Below are 15,433 nucleotides of genomic sequence, written 5' to 3'. Positions count from 1 at the left end.
GAACTCCCTGAAATACCATGAACACAATTATCAATCAGGAACTAAGGGGAAAAATACTTTAAGAGGACTTAAATGGCCGGGGTGGGTGGGGGCACGAAGCACAGCAGGAGAGACACCTAGCTTAGTTAGGATGGTGCCCACTCTGAATTTAGTAACTGCTTCAGGAGGCGTGTGTGGGGAGAGCCAGACAGCAACATGCTGGCAGCATGAGGCCCACGGGTCTTCCCTAGTTCCCTAAGTCATTCCCAGGTTCTCCCAGATGCCATGCTAGGGTAGTCTCATCCAGGGAGGGAGCCACATCAAGGAGGTGCCCCATTACCCTCTCCTAAGTCCCAATGCCCTCCCACCAATTCTTCCCATGCCTCTGTCCTATGGACCTAAGGCCAAAAGCCGGACAGAGGGGGACAAAGGTATCCTCAGGTATCCAGTAACACACATCAGTCCAGTCCCCTCCACCCCGTGCAGATGAGAAAAGCAGCAGAGCACCTCCCCTGTGCTAGCCTAACACGGAGGAGCCAACATAGCGCTGCAGCAAGACCATAATCAGGCACCGTGGTACTCACAGGCTGAAGGCCTAATAGCACAGAAGATGAGAAAGAGACTTCAGCAGCAGAGACAGGGAAGTAATAGGGACATCAGGTGGAGGGCATGGGGGAGGAAGGTGGCTACTGCATGGAGGAAGTGAAACTCCATACCTGCACATCTGCGCGTGTCCAACAGAAACCTAATGTGGCTACTCATGCCATTTTAAATTTCCTAGGAGCCATAACAGAGAAAGCAGGTATGCTTACCCAAAATATCCAAAATACCATTTCAACATGTAAATGTGTGACCTTTTTTTTCCTTACTAAATCTGTGAAATCTAAGCGTACATGCCCCACAGTCATAGCACAATTCAGGTGCTAAATTTTCACCCAAAACATATGATCTGTATTTAGATTCCATGAAACTTGCAGCTGAAGAAGTAGATTCACATACCCAAGGTGTCCCCAACATATCTGGATGTTTTTCATTAACTAAATTGAGCATCAGCTTTGAAAATTAATTAGGATTTGATTAAAGTAAAAATTCATTTTCTTGGTAGCACTAGCCACATTTTTTGATGCTCAAGAGCCACATGGGGTTAGTGCTGACCTCACTGTGAAAATCTAAGAGGTTTCACTGGCTAGGAGGTCAAGGGCAGGCATTTTAAGAACTCCGCTCTGGGGCCACAGGGATGGCGAATACTACACATTCAGGCTGGTTAGACCCCAGTTTCCACACCTACCACTTTTATCACCCACAGATCCACCTGAGCTTTAAATCAACCTGCTCAACTAAAATATATCTGTTTAAAAGAAAACGTTAACATAGCACTAGTATTAACACATCACCTGTGATGCGTGAACCTGTGCGAATGGGGAAAGTTTATGGGAAATCTCAACACAGGATACAATCATTGTTGAGGTTCCTGTATGCAAAAAATGTTTGTGTGGTTTTAGAGGACAATGCCTTTATTCTTTTTTAAAGACACAGTAAAAACTTTAATAATCTTATTTTTATTACGGTAAAATATATGTAACACAAAATTTACCATTTTAACCATTTTAACCATTTTTTACTGCATAGTTTGGTGACATTCAGTACATTTATGCTACTACGCAACCACTATCCAGCTATGGAACTTTTTAATTCATGTATTTTTTTTTTTTTTAAATGGGGTCTTGCTATGTTGCTCAGGCTGGTCTCAAACTGGGCTCAAGCAATCTTCCTGCCTCAGCCTTCCAAAGTGCCAGGACTACAGATGAGCCACCACAACTGGGCGTTTCAGAACTCTTTCACCTTGCAAAACAAACTGTACTCCACATATCCATTAAACACTAACTCCCAATCCCTTCCTCCGGCAACCACCATTCTACCTTCTGTCTCTATGAAAGTGACTCCCATAGGTACCTAGCATGACTGAAATCACAAAGTATTTGTCCTTCTGTGGTTGTCATATTTCACCGGGCATATTGTCTTCTAGGTTCATCCACATTGTAGCACCTCTGAATTTCTTTTCTTTTCTTTTTTTTTTTTGAGACAGTCTCCCTTTGTTGCCCAGGCTGGAGTGCAGTGGTACCATCTAGGCTCACTGCAACCTCCACCTCCCAGTCCGGCGATTCTCATGCCTCGGCCTCACGAGGAGCTGGGACTACAGACACATGCCGCCACGTCTGGCTAATTTCTGTATTTTTAGTAGGGACGGGGTTCACCAAGTTGGTCAGGCTGATCTCGAACTCCTGACTTAGGTGATCCGCCCACCTTGGTCTCCCAAACTGCTGGGATTACAGACATGAACCACCACACCTGGCCTGAATTTCATTCCTTCTTAAGGCTGATTAATACTTCACATTTTGCCTATCTATCCATCCATCAATGGACACAGGTTACTTCTGTAACACCTTTTGGCTCCTGTGTACAGGGCTGCTGTGAACATGGGCATACAAATGTATGTTCCAGTCCCTGCTTTCAAAGAGAATGCCCTTAAGAGATGTCTGCTGAAGTACACAGAGGTAATATCACATCTGCAACTTACTTTAAAAGGATTTATGGGGCGCTGGGAAGGATCGCTTGAAGCCAGGAGTTTCAGGCTGCAGTGAGCTATGATCTGCCCTCCAGACTGGGTGACAGAGCAAGACCACGTCTCAAAAAATAATAAATAAAAATCAATAGAGGGAGAGCAGTGAAACACAAGATCCAGTTATAAACTTGGACAATCACCCACCAAAAATCAGCTCCTTCCCAGAAGGGGTTTACGAGGCACAAGCAGAATTTGCCCAAACTACAGACGCTGCCCTAAGCCCATCCACACCCTCTGCTGGCTTCTCCCGCTGGTGTGCAGAGCACAGAACAGCTTCACAGTCTTCCCTTGTTTTTACCAAAACAGCCAAACAGCTGGTGCTACACAGGCCGGTGCGCTGCCCAGCAGACACACAGGGCTGCCACAGGGAGGAAGTCAACGCCCGAGGTGGCCACTAAGCCCAGTGGTGGCTGCCTGCCCCAGCAGATGGAGGAGGGCTGAGTTCTAAGCACACTACTCTGTGAATGGCATGAATGAGCTCCTTCACTGGCACCAGAGAGAACACACAACAGTACCATCTGCTGAGGGGAGGGAAAGTTCAGAGGAGCAGGCAGCGACTCCTCAGCCTTCCACAGCCACTAGGCCTCCACTGTGTCAAGGTGGCTGTAACAGGCAAGTCCCCTCCTCCGCCCAGAACATGAGTGCTAAACAAAGTCAGCTACAGTTTCTTGGTCTGTAACAACCCAGGGAAAGCAAACTGCAGAACTACATTAGAAATGCTTCACGGCCGGGCGCGGTGGCTCAAGCCTGTAATCCCAGCACTTTGGGAGGCCGAGACGGGCAGATCACGAGGTCAGGAGATCGAGACCATCCTGGCTAACACGGTGAAACCCCGTCTCGACTAAAAAATACAAAAATCTAGCCAGGCGAGGTGGCGGGTGCCTGTAGTCCCAGCTACTCGGGAGGCTGAGGCAGGAGAATGATGTACACCCGGGAGGCGGAGCTTGCAGTGAGCTGGGATCCGGCCACTGCACTCCAGCCTGGGCGACAGAACGAGACTCCGTCTCAAAAAAAAAAAAAGAAAAAAAAAGAAATGCTTCACGTCTCCTACCTCAAAATACCTTTGTTCAGCAACCCCACTCCCTGACCCAGATCCCACAGTTTGTTTTGTGGGTTCTGACAACCAGTGCCCCAAGCCAGAGGCCAGGCCCCAAAGAGACAATCTAGGCAGGCTTGAGATGTTTCTCCCATGACCTTTCCAAACGATTCCAGTAGAAGGCTAGACTCCTTAGCTACTTAAAATCAGAAAATAGCCAGGTGTGGTGGCTCGTGCCTGTAATCCCAGCACTTTGGGAGGCCAAGGCAGGTCGATCACCTGAGGTCAGGAGTTCGGGACCAGCCTGACCACATGGAGAAATCCCGTCTCTACTAAAAAACACAAAATTGGCCAGGTGTGCACATGCCTGTAATCCCAGCTACTAGGGAGGCTGAGACAGGAGGATCGCTTGAACCCTAGAGGCAGATGTGGCGGTAAGCCAAGATCACGCCATCGCACTCCAGCCTGGGAAACAAGGGCGAAACTTCATCTTAAAAAAAATAAAAATAATAAAATAAATCAGAAAATAGGTATTACTTCCCTACTCAAAACCACCCTCAAGGTAGCGTTTCGTGCAAAAGTAACTGCTGTTTTTTGTTGTTGTTGTCAAGACCAAAACCGCAATTACTTTTGCACCATCCTAACAGATCTGATGAAACCAGTAGAATGGAAGCTAGGAAAGGTGTGGCTCACAAACAATGGTAGAAGTGTGCTTGTAAGGACAATAGAGCGCCCAGCCTCTGGGTTCAGCCCATGGAGCACCACCCACAGCCAGGTCCCTGCCTGCACAGACAGGAAGGAAAAGGGGGCCACTTCACAGGGTGCTACAGGCCTCTCAGCAAGGGGCTCAGGTAAGAGGCGGCTTTCCAACGAAGCAACCTGAAGGGCAAGGAGTAATTCGCATTTTTGTTTTAGTTCTTGGAGAGGTTTGGTTTCAAGGCAGGACAGACACATTAAAAACTGTAAGACTGCCTTAGGCTTAAGGGTGGGGCAGGGGGGTCACACGCTGGGCACATGAACCCCTAATGACAGAGGTGTGTGTACTTCTGAAACCTAGAAAATGAAATTCTTAAGGGCTTTACTGAGGATTCATTGGGGATTAAAAAGAAGCTCCCATCGAGGCCCCCTCCTGTTCGAATGACATTTAACACCAAGAGTAAGCTGACTGACATGTGGATTATTAGAAGTGTATTCAAAGTCAATGTTAAAAAGTTAGTACTAGACCATTTCAATTCTCTTCAAAACGCAGCACTGACTTATAATGGAACTTTCGATGTGCCTCCACTAATCCTGTTACCACGTTAGAACACAGAAATAGAATTTGTTCCCTTGGCGTTCACTGGTTGCTATAGAAATAGCATCAAAATGCATTATACTTTCAGGTGAACAAATGCATCATGGATGCTGAAAAAGAAAAACTCTCATCAAATCCAGTACAAACTCCAATCAACCCTTTAATAATAAATGGGTGCAAGTATACACCCAGAATACCACCCAAACAGATGTGTTACAGCCCTAAGGAAGCAATTTCATTCATTTCAACATATAGAACAACAACCCACAGAAAGATGCTCTAGGCAAACAGCTAATCTGGCCAGGCTGGGACTCCGCCTCAGACGGTAAAGTTCACAACACATACACTCGTTTCTCACTCTAAGTCTGCAGTTTTCATGTTTCCATTGTGTTCCATTCTCATACCCATGTGTATGAAAACCTAAGTGTAGCCCCCCTTCCCCCATAAACACAGGCTCCCTCATGAGTTGGGTTTGCTATCTCTAGGGGATGATACACAGGCTATTATAAATTTGATTTCAACCCAAGGAAACATTTGAGAGGTTCAATAAGCGTTCTTCATAAATGAAAAACGAAAAAAAGTCTATTACATTAAAGAGGCAGATGATAATTTTTTTTACTGGTCCCGGATGGAAAGAAGTGGGTATCACGGCACTTCAGACCCTGCAAAACCCCTAAGTCAACGGGTTATAGTAACTGTAACCTGACCACTGCTTATCACCCAGCACCACCACCCCCATCCTGTTCCTAGAATATGTCTACTGGGCCTGCTCCTGACTTGCTATGCCCTGCTCCTGGAGTGGGCCTATAAGGAGATGGTGTTAAGGTGAAGAACAGACTGCAAATCAGTTCCTGGTTGAGGCTAGCCAAACAGCAGGTGCCTGGGGATCACTCAGTATCCCCATCATTTGAAGTGTTCCTGGTTTAGGTGAAAATACTGGGAGTTCTGATTCATCCTACTACGTATCTTGGGAGACTGTGGGCTCAGGAGATTCAACACAAAGACAACTGCCCTCATGGGTTCACAGGGACAGAAAGACAATCAAGAATGAAAATAACAACTAAAATTAGGAGATGGTAAACCCTACAGAAAAAAGAAATGTAGGCAGCAGATGGGATGGCACTTTTAAAATTGCTACTCCTAATGACTTTCACAAGTGAGGCTCTGTGGTTCCTAATCTCTTCTCATTGCCTCCATATTATGCATTAAACAGGGTAACAGGCCGGGTGCGGTGGCTCACACCTGTAATCCCAGCACTTTGGGAGGCCAAGACGGCCGGATCATGAGGTCGGGAGATCGAGACCACCCTGGCTAACACGGTGAAACCCTGTCTCTACTAAAAATACAAAAATTAGCCGGGCGCGGTGGCAGGTGCCTGTAGTCCCGGCTACTCGGGAGGCTGAGGCAGGAGAATGGTGTGAACCCGGGAGGCGGAGCTTGCAGTGAGTGGAGATCGTGCCACTGCCCTCAAGCCTGGGCGACAGGGCGAGACTCCGCCCCCCCCCCCCAAAAAAAAAAAAAAAAAAAAAACAGGGTAACAGTCCACCTAAACAATACACTTTCTCCACTGGAACATTTCATTTATGTGCAAATTGCTCTAAGGCTGGTTCCCCCGATACACAACTATTTTGAACACAGGGGCTTGTGGCTTACTTAAAACCACAGCTTCCATTTGGTGATAGCATCTTTATACTATCATCTTTAAAGATAATGAAAAAGGACTGAATATGCCTTTGAGAATTAACGTATATAAAAGAGCAGCTCATTAAGCAATCCCATACGACCTCAGTGGTTTGCAAGCCGTACTACTTTGCCTAGACATTGATTATAAGCTTATGTGTATTTTCCTGAGTCAAATGAAGGTTCAGTCATCCTTGACTCTACCCTTCAGGCAGGTTATGATGTCAGCAACCCCTAGGTTTACACTGTTATAGCCAGAAGGATGGTAATTCCTTCCAGTTATTTTGCTAGGTAGACAAAATGATTCCCTAAATAAACTGAAAGCAGTGCTGAATGACAGCCACTCAGCTAATCAAAGCCACATTTTTCATTTTACAAGTATGTTCCACCTTTAATTGGGAAACCAAGCCAAAAGGAGACCCCCTAGTTATCATAACATGCCACCATACTTAATGATCCCACCCTGGTCTTCTCTGTATCCCGGAATTCTCAGAAGTTACACAGCTCTCATAGGCCAAAGGCAAAAGAGCTTCATTTCACAGCCATCTGGAGGTGTCTTCCTGACACTCAATTATGGCTGCAGACTCAGATGACTTATCTACACCCCAAAGGGTCTGTCTCTGCTGCTGGAAATGCTGGACTCAGAAGCCCTTGGCACTAATTTGGACCACACAATGGACCATGGGGAAAACTGCCTGCCTAATAGGGCATCGTGAGCAAAAGAGCAAACACCTGTAGATGTTTCTTTGAAAAGCCTGAAACATCCCCAAACTAAAAGTCTAGTTTTAGGTTTCACAATTTCGGATGTGAAAGGACTGCAGCAACGCAAGGAGGGTAACTCTGCTCACTGCTGTAATTAATGTCCTACTAACTCCTCTTGGAGTTAAGTGCCCCTGAAAGCGTGCTTCCTGCCAGATCACACCAAGTGCACACCTGGGTGTCCCCACAACAGCCGACTACTGTCAATGCCAAAAGTTCAAAGAGGCCAATGGCAGCACCACTCAAAAGACGAGTGACATCTAGGCTAGAGGAAAAGAAAAAAAGAAGAAGAAGAAGAAGCTCGTCTTTAACTCATAAAAAGATTAGCCGAACCTCAGGTGCCAATGTAAAAACTGAAGCTAGAAAACAAGCCTGAAACCATACAGTTTCACTTATTAAAGACAGCAGAGTGGTTGTTTTAAGGGCTCCTGGCTACCTGAGCCCAAATCAGAAGTCCCAGGATGGTGACACTAGACCCAGGAGGGTGGCACCGGGTAAGACCACCACAAAGCCCACACCACTGAACAGGCAGGCTTATCTCAGTTCCCAGGACACCAGATCATAAGCAGTCCATTAAAAGGAGAGTAGCAATTAAAGGCACAAGACAGGAAGCAACAGCTGGTAACTCGATAGCAGGAAAGCAGACAGCTATGCCCTCTTGCCAAAAGAAAAATCAGCCAAAAACTTAACTGTCATGGCAGTGTAAGAGCTTTAGCCGACCCGTGCAGGCACCACTCGTGACAGTCTCTGGTGGATATGACTGATAGTAAGGAGTCCCCAAGCTAGCAACCCAGAAGGGGTAAAGCACAACTATGTTTTAAATGTTTATTGTAAAAAACACAAAACGTAAAATCTGCCAATTTAACCATTTTTAGGTGTACAATTCAGTCGCATTAAGTACATTTACACTGTTCTGCAACCATCATCACTATCCTCCTCTGGCACTTTTTCATCATTCCAAACAGAAACTCTACCCACTAAACAGTAACTCCTTAATTCTCCTGCTCGTGGTAACCACTACTTTTTGTCTATGTATTTGACTATTTTTGGTATCTCATGTAAGCTGAATCACAATATTTGCCCTTTTGTGTCTGGCTTCCTTCTCTTAGCATAATGTCTTAAAATTCATCCAAGTTGTAGCATGTGATATTGTGAAATACATATTTGGTCTTCACTGTTTCCTGGCATACAACTCCTTAGAATCCCCAAAATCGCTAAGTGTCTTTTTGTATGCTAATGAGTAGACTGAGGGCTGGGGGCCCCTGGATAGCACAACCGGGAATAATTAAGAAATGGAGTACCATGCTAGGACACACCATGAGTCTGAGTTTTTCGCAAATGTAACAATTTGCTCATACTCTGAAACTTAACATTTCTGTGTTGAGTAAAACACAAATGCCAAGGCAAAATGTTCTTGTTCCCTTACTTTCTGCAGCTGTAACTGATAAAGGTCTGGACGTGCAATTCACGGCAGAGGAGAGAGACTGTGGCTGCTCCGGACACATCTGGAGGACAGGCACCCAGCCCTCACGGTGCTTTCTGCCAGCTAGGTGGAAACACCTCATGTGAAGATTTCCTGGGCCCATTTGCTTCCTCTCCACTCCAAAAGGGGATGAGAAGAGGAATGTTGGTAAGTGATTTTTGCAGCAAGCACCGAACGCAAGCGAAACTTGGTTATCTTGCCACCTGGAAGGTTAGGTGTGGGAGGATGACACTAAAAGAACTGGCCCAGAAATCCAGGGCTAATTTTGTTCCCCTTTCCCACTGTTTTTGCAGAAATCTCAATATACCACAGGCAGCCAACAGTTCAGGAGAGGATCGTGCTCCAAATGTTCATCGAGCCAATTCCTGGGACTTCTCTGCCAGGTTCCCAGGGAAGAATGTTGTAAATGATGGCTGGGTGCCATGGCTAATTCAAAATGAACAGAATCACTGATCTCCTCAGAGCCTGAGTCCCTAGGGCCTGGCTGACATCCAAGGTGCCTGGGATACAGACAGCCAGTGAGGGGTATCTGGAGTCCTGTGCGGTGAAGTAGCAGGCAGTCAAGGATACTGAAAGGTGTGTAGGCTGTCCCAGGCCCCACGCCCAGAAGGCCATTCAGAGACCAAAGAACATCACCAGCTCCAAAACAAAGATAAAAACTACGGTTCAGCTATGAATGGTTTCCCTGTCTAAACACTCAACACCATACTACTGCTTTGTGCTGTTTACAATTTCCTAGCCTGCTATTAAAAAAAGAGGTTCCAAAGGGGGACAAGAGCCCAGAGAACAAACCATATTGTTGAAGTTGAACCTCTGCTCATCCCAGAAAACCAGCTTGCTGGAGAAGGCTGTGCCATGTCCCACTGTAGCTTGGGGGTGCCATGGTGTTATGTCTGGTGCCTATGCAGACTGTATGCCTAGCACCTCGGGGCACTGGACATCTGACAAGTGCCCAGGGACTCAAGACAGGTCCCCCCATCTCTCTCATGAATGCACTTGCTGTTGCTAGCTCATGTGGCCTCCCGACCCTCGATTTCGTCTATCAATACACTAGGCTTTCTCTGCCGGGAATACCTTGTCCTCCAAGGCACCATCTGACTAAAACCTTTCCTTCAAAAGGCTTTCCTTGTGTCCTCCACTTTTGCCAATTTCAAGCCTGCATCGGGTGGCCTTCCCAACTGTTCCTGTGGCCAGAATTTGTCTTATTACAATCACAGGGTCTACTTAATGCTGAGAAACTAGATGCTTTCCCCCTACATCTGGAACAAGGCAAGCATATTCTTTCCTACCACTCCTTTTCAATCATACTTCAAGTCCAAACTAATGTAATAAGACAAGAAAAGGAAACGAGAGGGGCACAGATTGGGAAGGAAGAAATAGAACTGTCCTTGTGGGTGCTGCGCACAGTGGTTCACACCTGTAATCCCAGTACTTTGGGAGGCCAAGGCAGGTGGATCAACTGAGGTCAGGAGTTCAAAACCAGCCTGGCTAACATGGTGAAACTCCATCTCTACTAAAAACACAAAAATTAGCTAGGCATGGTGGCACATGCCTGTAATCCCAGCTATTTGGAAGGCTGAGGCAGGAGAATCGCTTGAACCCGAGAACTGGAGGTTGCAGTGAACTAAGATCGTGCCACTGCACTCCAGCCTGGGCAACAAGGGCAAACTAAGTCTCCAAAAAAAACTGTCTTTGTTCACAGATATGATTGTTTAGGTAAAGAATTCTGGCCAGGCGCATCACAAGGCCAGGAGATCAAGACCATCCTGGCCAATACAGTGAAACCCCGTCTTTACTAAAAATACAAAAATTAGCTGGGCCTGGTGGCGCACGCCTGCAGTCCCAGCTACTAAGGAAGCCGAGGCAGGAGAATCGCTTGAACCTGGGAGAGAGAGGTTGCAGGGGGCCCGAGATCGTGCCACTGCCCTCCAGCCTGTCGACAGAGCAAGACTCCATCTCAAAGAAAAAAAAAAAAAAGAATCCCGAACACTCCTGGATAAGAAGAAAGGCTGCAGGATACACAAACATCAACTGTTTCCTTGTATTATATACCAGCAACGCACAATTACATGTAACCACAGCATCTACCACACTGTAATGCTGTGACCGTGTTTGTTCCCCTTCTTCCAACTGCATATAAGCATGGACAGCATCAAGTGAATGCTTCGCAGGTTGACAGCCCTCAGTGTGTGTTTGAAGAAAGCCAGAGATTAGCCACGATGGTCAGCCACACAAACCCCAAAGCCTGGGGCAGAGACTACAGCATGATGCCTGCAGACCAGCCAGGGTGTCTTTAGACAGCAGTGGCGTGGAGAGTAAACCATGGCTGCTAAAATGGGCAGGGAGCCAGAAGGATCTCAGATGTGAGGTAGCACCCCAAAGTGCAGTCTCCTGACCATCCAGCCACACCAAGGTTCTGAAGCACCACTCCGTCCAATGGCAGAGCTTTAAGTTGGAAAATCCAGGGGCATAAAGGGAGACAAATCAACTTACTCTAAATCCTCTGAAAATCCCCTTAACAAAGGAGTTGTGTTGACAGAGACTTCTCTAATCTGACAAACAACTGTTTCTCCCTGGTTCTCTAGGCATATAACCCTTTCTGCTCCCCTCTCATGCAGAGTAGGCTCTGAGGGCAGATGCCCCTCCACCAACAGCCACCACATGAAACAAAGATACTTCAAAGCCAGGAAGATCTTTCTTCAGATCCTGCTCCTGTGACCCTGGGCAGGCACCTCAGCCCCAGGTCCATCTTCTAGGTGGATTTTGTAACATCTACTTTGCATCTTTGTGAGGAGTAAACAAAAGAAACATGAAAGCAGCCAGCATGGCTTCTAACAGAGAGATGATGTTTAAAAGTTCCTTCCCTTCTGACACACAAAGTCACAGGATGTGATACAGCTGCAGCCCTCAGTTACATTAGCCCTCAGCCTCATTCTTAACAAAAGACACAATATAGCATGGCAGTCAGGCCTGGCATGGTCTCCAGTTGTGTCCTCCCACTGACCAGGCTGCACAGACTCCAGAGCCTTCCAAGCTTCTCCTTCTGCAGTCCTAAATCTACTTGAGAGCTGTTGCTAAGAAAACATCAGATGGTCTATACTGCTGCTCCCTACCTTCCTGAGGAAACAACATGCACACAATACACAGAAGCACTGAGCCACTGCCACCGCCCCCCTAACCCTGGCTTGTTTCACAAGAGTTTTAAAATTGCCTTAGGGTACTGCGGTTGCTTTTCAAGTCTTTTACCCATCAAAGCCTGACGCACTTCCACACATTCCTTTGTACTGTTTACTGGACAAATGCAAAGAACTAAGATACACTCTGTATTTACAGAGCTAATGGGCCTCTTTCAGAGCAAGCTGACATCTCATTTGCTTTTCGAGGTGCCTTTGCTCACAGATCAGGTTTAGTGGGAGATGCCCCACCTGCTGGCAAATGGAATATAGCTGTGGGTTCTAACCAGGAGTCCTCATTTCCTCTGTATGAAGCCAGCATTCATCACAGCAGATGATGTAAGAGGGAGAAACCAGTTGGAAAACTGGAGGTGAAAGGGTAATGGCAGCATATAAGGACCAAGTCCAGGAAACCCAAGGGACCAGATGCACCAGGGGAAAGAGGTGCTGCCTACATGCGTGCCCATCCACAACCTCAAGCATTTCTGCCATCTCTTTCTGCAAGATGAAAGAAAAGGAAGCATTACCGGAGATTCTATTAAAACCAGTGGAATCTGCAGTTGGGAGAGCCACTATGAGGCACAAGATGATGGCCTGCCTCACATGGGTTACAGCAGCACCCAATACTCCGGAGAAAAGATCCCTCTGTGCCTGCCTCTGCAGGCCCAGTGACTCAGAGCCAAATCTGGACTTCATTATAAGCAACAGTTTATTAAGGTGGGCTCTGCAAAAGGCACAAATATGGGTGGATGTCCACAAACAAAAACACTTAATGTAAACACTGCTTGAATATTTGGCTTGTTTTTGCCTGAATCTTAGCTAAGTCTGTACAGGACTGTGGTTAACTCAACGGCTTTCAAGAGAAACGCAAAATGCTTTCCTTGCATTCTTAATATAAAAGCTTGGCCAGGCACGGTGGCTCATGCCTGTAATCCCAGCACTTTGGGAGGCTGAGGCGGGCAGATCACGAGGTCAGGAGATCAAGACCAGCCTGCCCAATATGGTGAGACCCTGTCTCTACAAAAATTAGCCAGACATGGTGGTGGGCGCCTATAGTCACAGCTACTCAGGAAGCTGAAGCAGAAGAATCACTTGCACCTGGGGGACAGCAGTTGCAGTGAGCAGAGACTGCACCAATGCACCCCAGCCTGGGCGACAGGGCGAGACTCCACCTCAGGAAAAGAAAAAAGCCTGTGGTCACATCCCTTCTCTCCTCACCCCACCCTGAAAAAGAGATGAAAGAAATTCTATACAGCTTCCCTAACACTTTGAACTAAGCCAAAATTACAATAATCTACTTCCCACAATCAGAAAATCAGCTTAAGAGAAAGAATGCCCAAGCCTTCAAATAATCAATCCGACTCCGTCTAAGATCCAAACAAAGAAAACAGGTCTCACACTAAGAGATCCCCAACCAGTCCAGGATAATTTCCTAGGATTCTGACATTTGGGTAACTGCTGGCACATCGTGTCCCCTTTACAGGTCATACTTCAGGTGTAGCAACAACCCTCTTCTGCTGGCAGTCATTCCCCAGTCATGGTGGCACCACAAACACTTGCAGAAGTGGACACATGGGGAGCAAATATGCTCAGCTATCATGACTGCCCATTGGGGTGGCTAGGTATCCCCCACTTTGTAGAAATAGGCAGTGTCTTCCATCTGGGACAGAAGAGAGGCACTGTCACTCCTGTCTATTCCTGATCAGCGTGTCTCTCTTAAGGGAGAAGGCTCTATCACTCCATGAGAAGTGACCATCACACAGAGAACGGACAGAATGACCCTTGACATTTTAAAAAGAATTCCCCAAGACTAATGGTTGCTGGAGAGTTCTGTAACATTCACAGAAAGTCACGCAATTCTTTCCTCATGATATATGTGCTCACATACCCATCAAAGTTTTTACCCATCAAAGCCTGACGCACTTCCACACATTCCGCACATAGACTACTATGCTATGCCCACAGCAAAGCAATCAACTCAAGAATCCCTTGGTGGTGGTGGTGGGTGGGGGGTGAATGAAGAAGAGGCAAATATGTAGGGCCTGGGACATCCCCGCCATGGCCAAGCCCAGCTAAGAAGTTGGTTGACACAATTTTCGGTTTATTTTGTGATCCTCAGCTTCAAGCAGAACTCTCAATATGGACACATGTAGAGAGATACAGAGAACCAGGACACATTTATAGGGACACGTTTCCATGGTTCCTTCAGTGGCCCAGCGTAAGTGGACTCCTTGGTATGATGTTCTATTTCCTTTTCCCTAGGGCAAGGCTGCATTAACCAGCTGGCTTCACTCACGGGAGCAGAGCCCAACATTCCAAGTGGCCACCCGCTTCTGCACCTCACCCACCCAGGCCTGTTAAGGTTCATAAGCAAAACACAAGACTTAATTGCCTCCCTACAGAATTGCTGTTCTACAGAGAGCGTATGAAAAGCTGCCTCTCCATCTACAAAGAGAATCCCTTGGAGTTTGCACCTGGCCAGGCACAGTGATTCACGCCTGCAATCCCAGCACTTGGGAGGCTGAGGTGGGAGGATCACTTGAGCCCAGGAGCTAGAGACCAACTGGACACCATAGTGAAACCCCACCTCTACTAAAAAACTTTAAAATTAGCTTAGTGTGGTGGTGTGTGCCTGTAGTTCCAGCTACTCTGGGGGCTGAGGAGGGAGGACCGCTTGAACCTGGGAGGCAGAGCCTGCAGTGAGACATGACAGCCACTGCCAACTGCTGTCTGGGCGACAGGGCAAGACCCTGACCCAACAAATAAATAAAAACAAACAAAAATTCATGAGTGGGCCAGGTGTGGTGGCTCACGCCTGTAATCCCAGCACTTTAGGAGGCCAACCATTTGAGGTCAGGAGTTCAAGACCAGCCTGGCCAACAGGGCGAAACCCCGTCTCCACTAAAAAAAATACAAAAAGCCAAGTGTGGTGGTAGGTGCCTGTAATCCTACTTGGAGGCTGAGGTGGGAGAACTGCTTGAACCTGGGAGGCAGAGGTTGCCACGAGCCGAGATCGCGCCACTGCACTCCAGCCTGGGTAATAGTGGAAGACTCCATCTTCATAAAAACAAAATCAATCAATCAAACAAAACCATGTGTGGGGTAGGGCAATCACCCGTTAAGACAAAATAAAAAGATAAATACATACCAAGAAGAAGAAAGAAAACGCACCTGGGAAGATGCTCCCTGTCACCAGTCATGAGAAAATACAAATTACAGCCACACTGATACCACTACAAGACTATGTGAATCCACTGCTTCCCACCCCTAAAACCCTGACGATACCAAGTGCTAGAGAAGATGTGCAGCGACTAAAATTCTCATCCACTGCTAATGAGGCCAAAAAATGATGCAGCCCTCCAGAAACATCTGACAGTTTCCTATAAAGCTAAAAATAGGCCAGGCA

The 15,433-nt window shown here is 46.9% G+C and overlaps 1 protein-coding gene across 1 annotated transcript in view; it reads right to left on the bottom strand.

Moving 5' to 3' along the window:
• Window positions 1-3,332, bottom strand: part of BRD4 (bromodomain containing 4) — a 52,632-nt gene extending 49,300 nt beyond the window's left edge. Inside the window, exons 1-2 of the mRNA XM_026457010.1 lie at window positions 3,328-3,332; window positions 487-491 (exon numbers count right to left, since the gene is read on the bottom strand). The gene's annotated coding sequence lies outside the window, so the exon portion shown is untranslated. The remainder of the gene's footprint in view (window positions 1-486; window positions 492-3,327) is intronic.
• Window positions 3,333-15,433: the final 12,101 nt, after the last annotated feature.

The sequence above is a fragment of the Piliocolobus tephrosceles genome, chromosome 21 (genome assembly GCF_002776525.5).
Source record: "Piliocolobus tephrosceles isolate RC106 chromosome 21, ASM277652v3, whole genome shotgun sequence".
Lineage (NCBI taxonomy): Eukaryota > Metazoa > Chordata > Mammalia > Primates > Cercopithecidae > Piliocolobus > Piliocolobus tephrosceles.
This window is presented reverse-complemented; position numbering and strand designations above follow the sequence as displayed.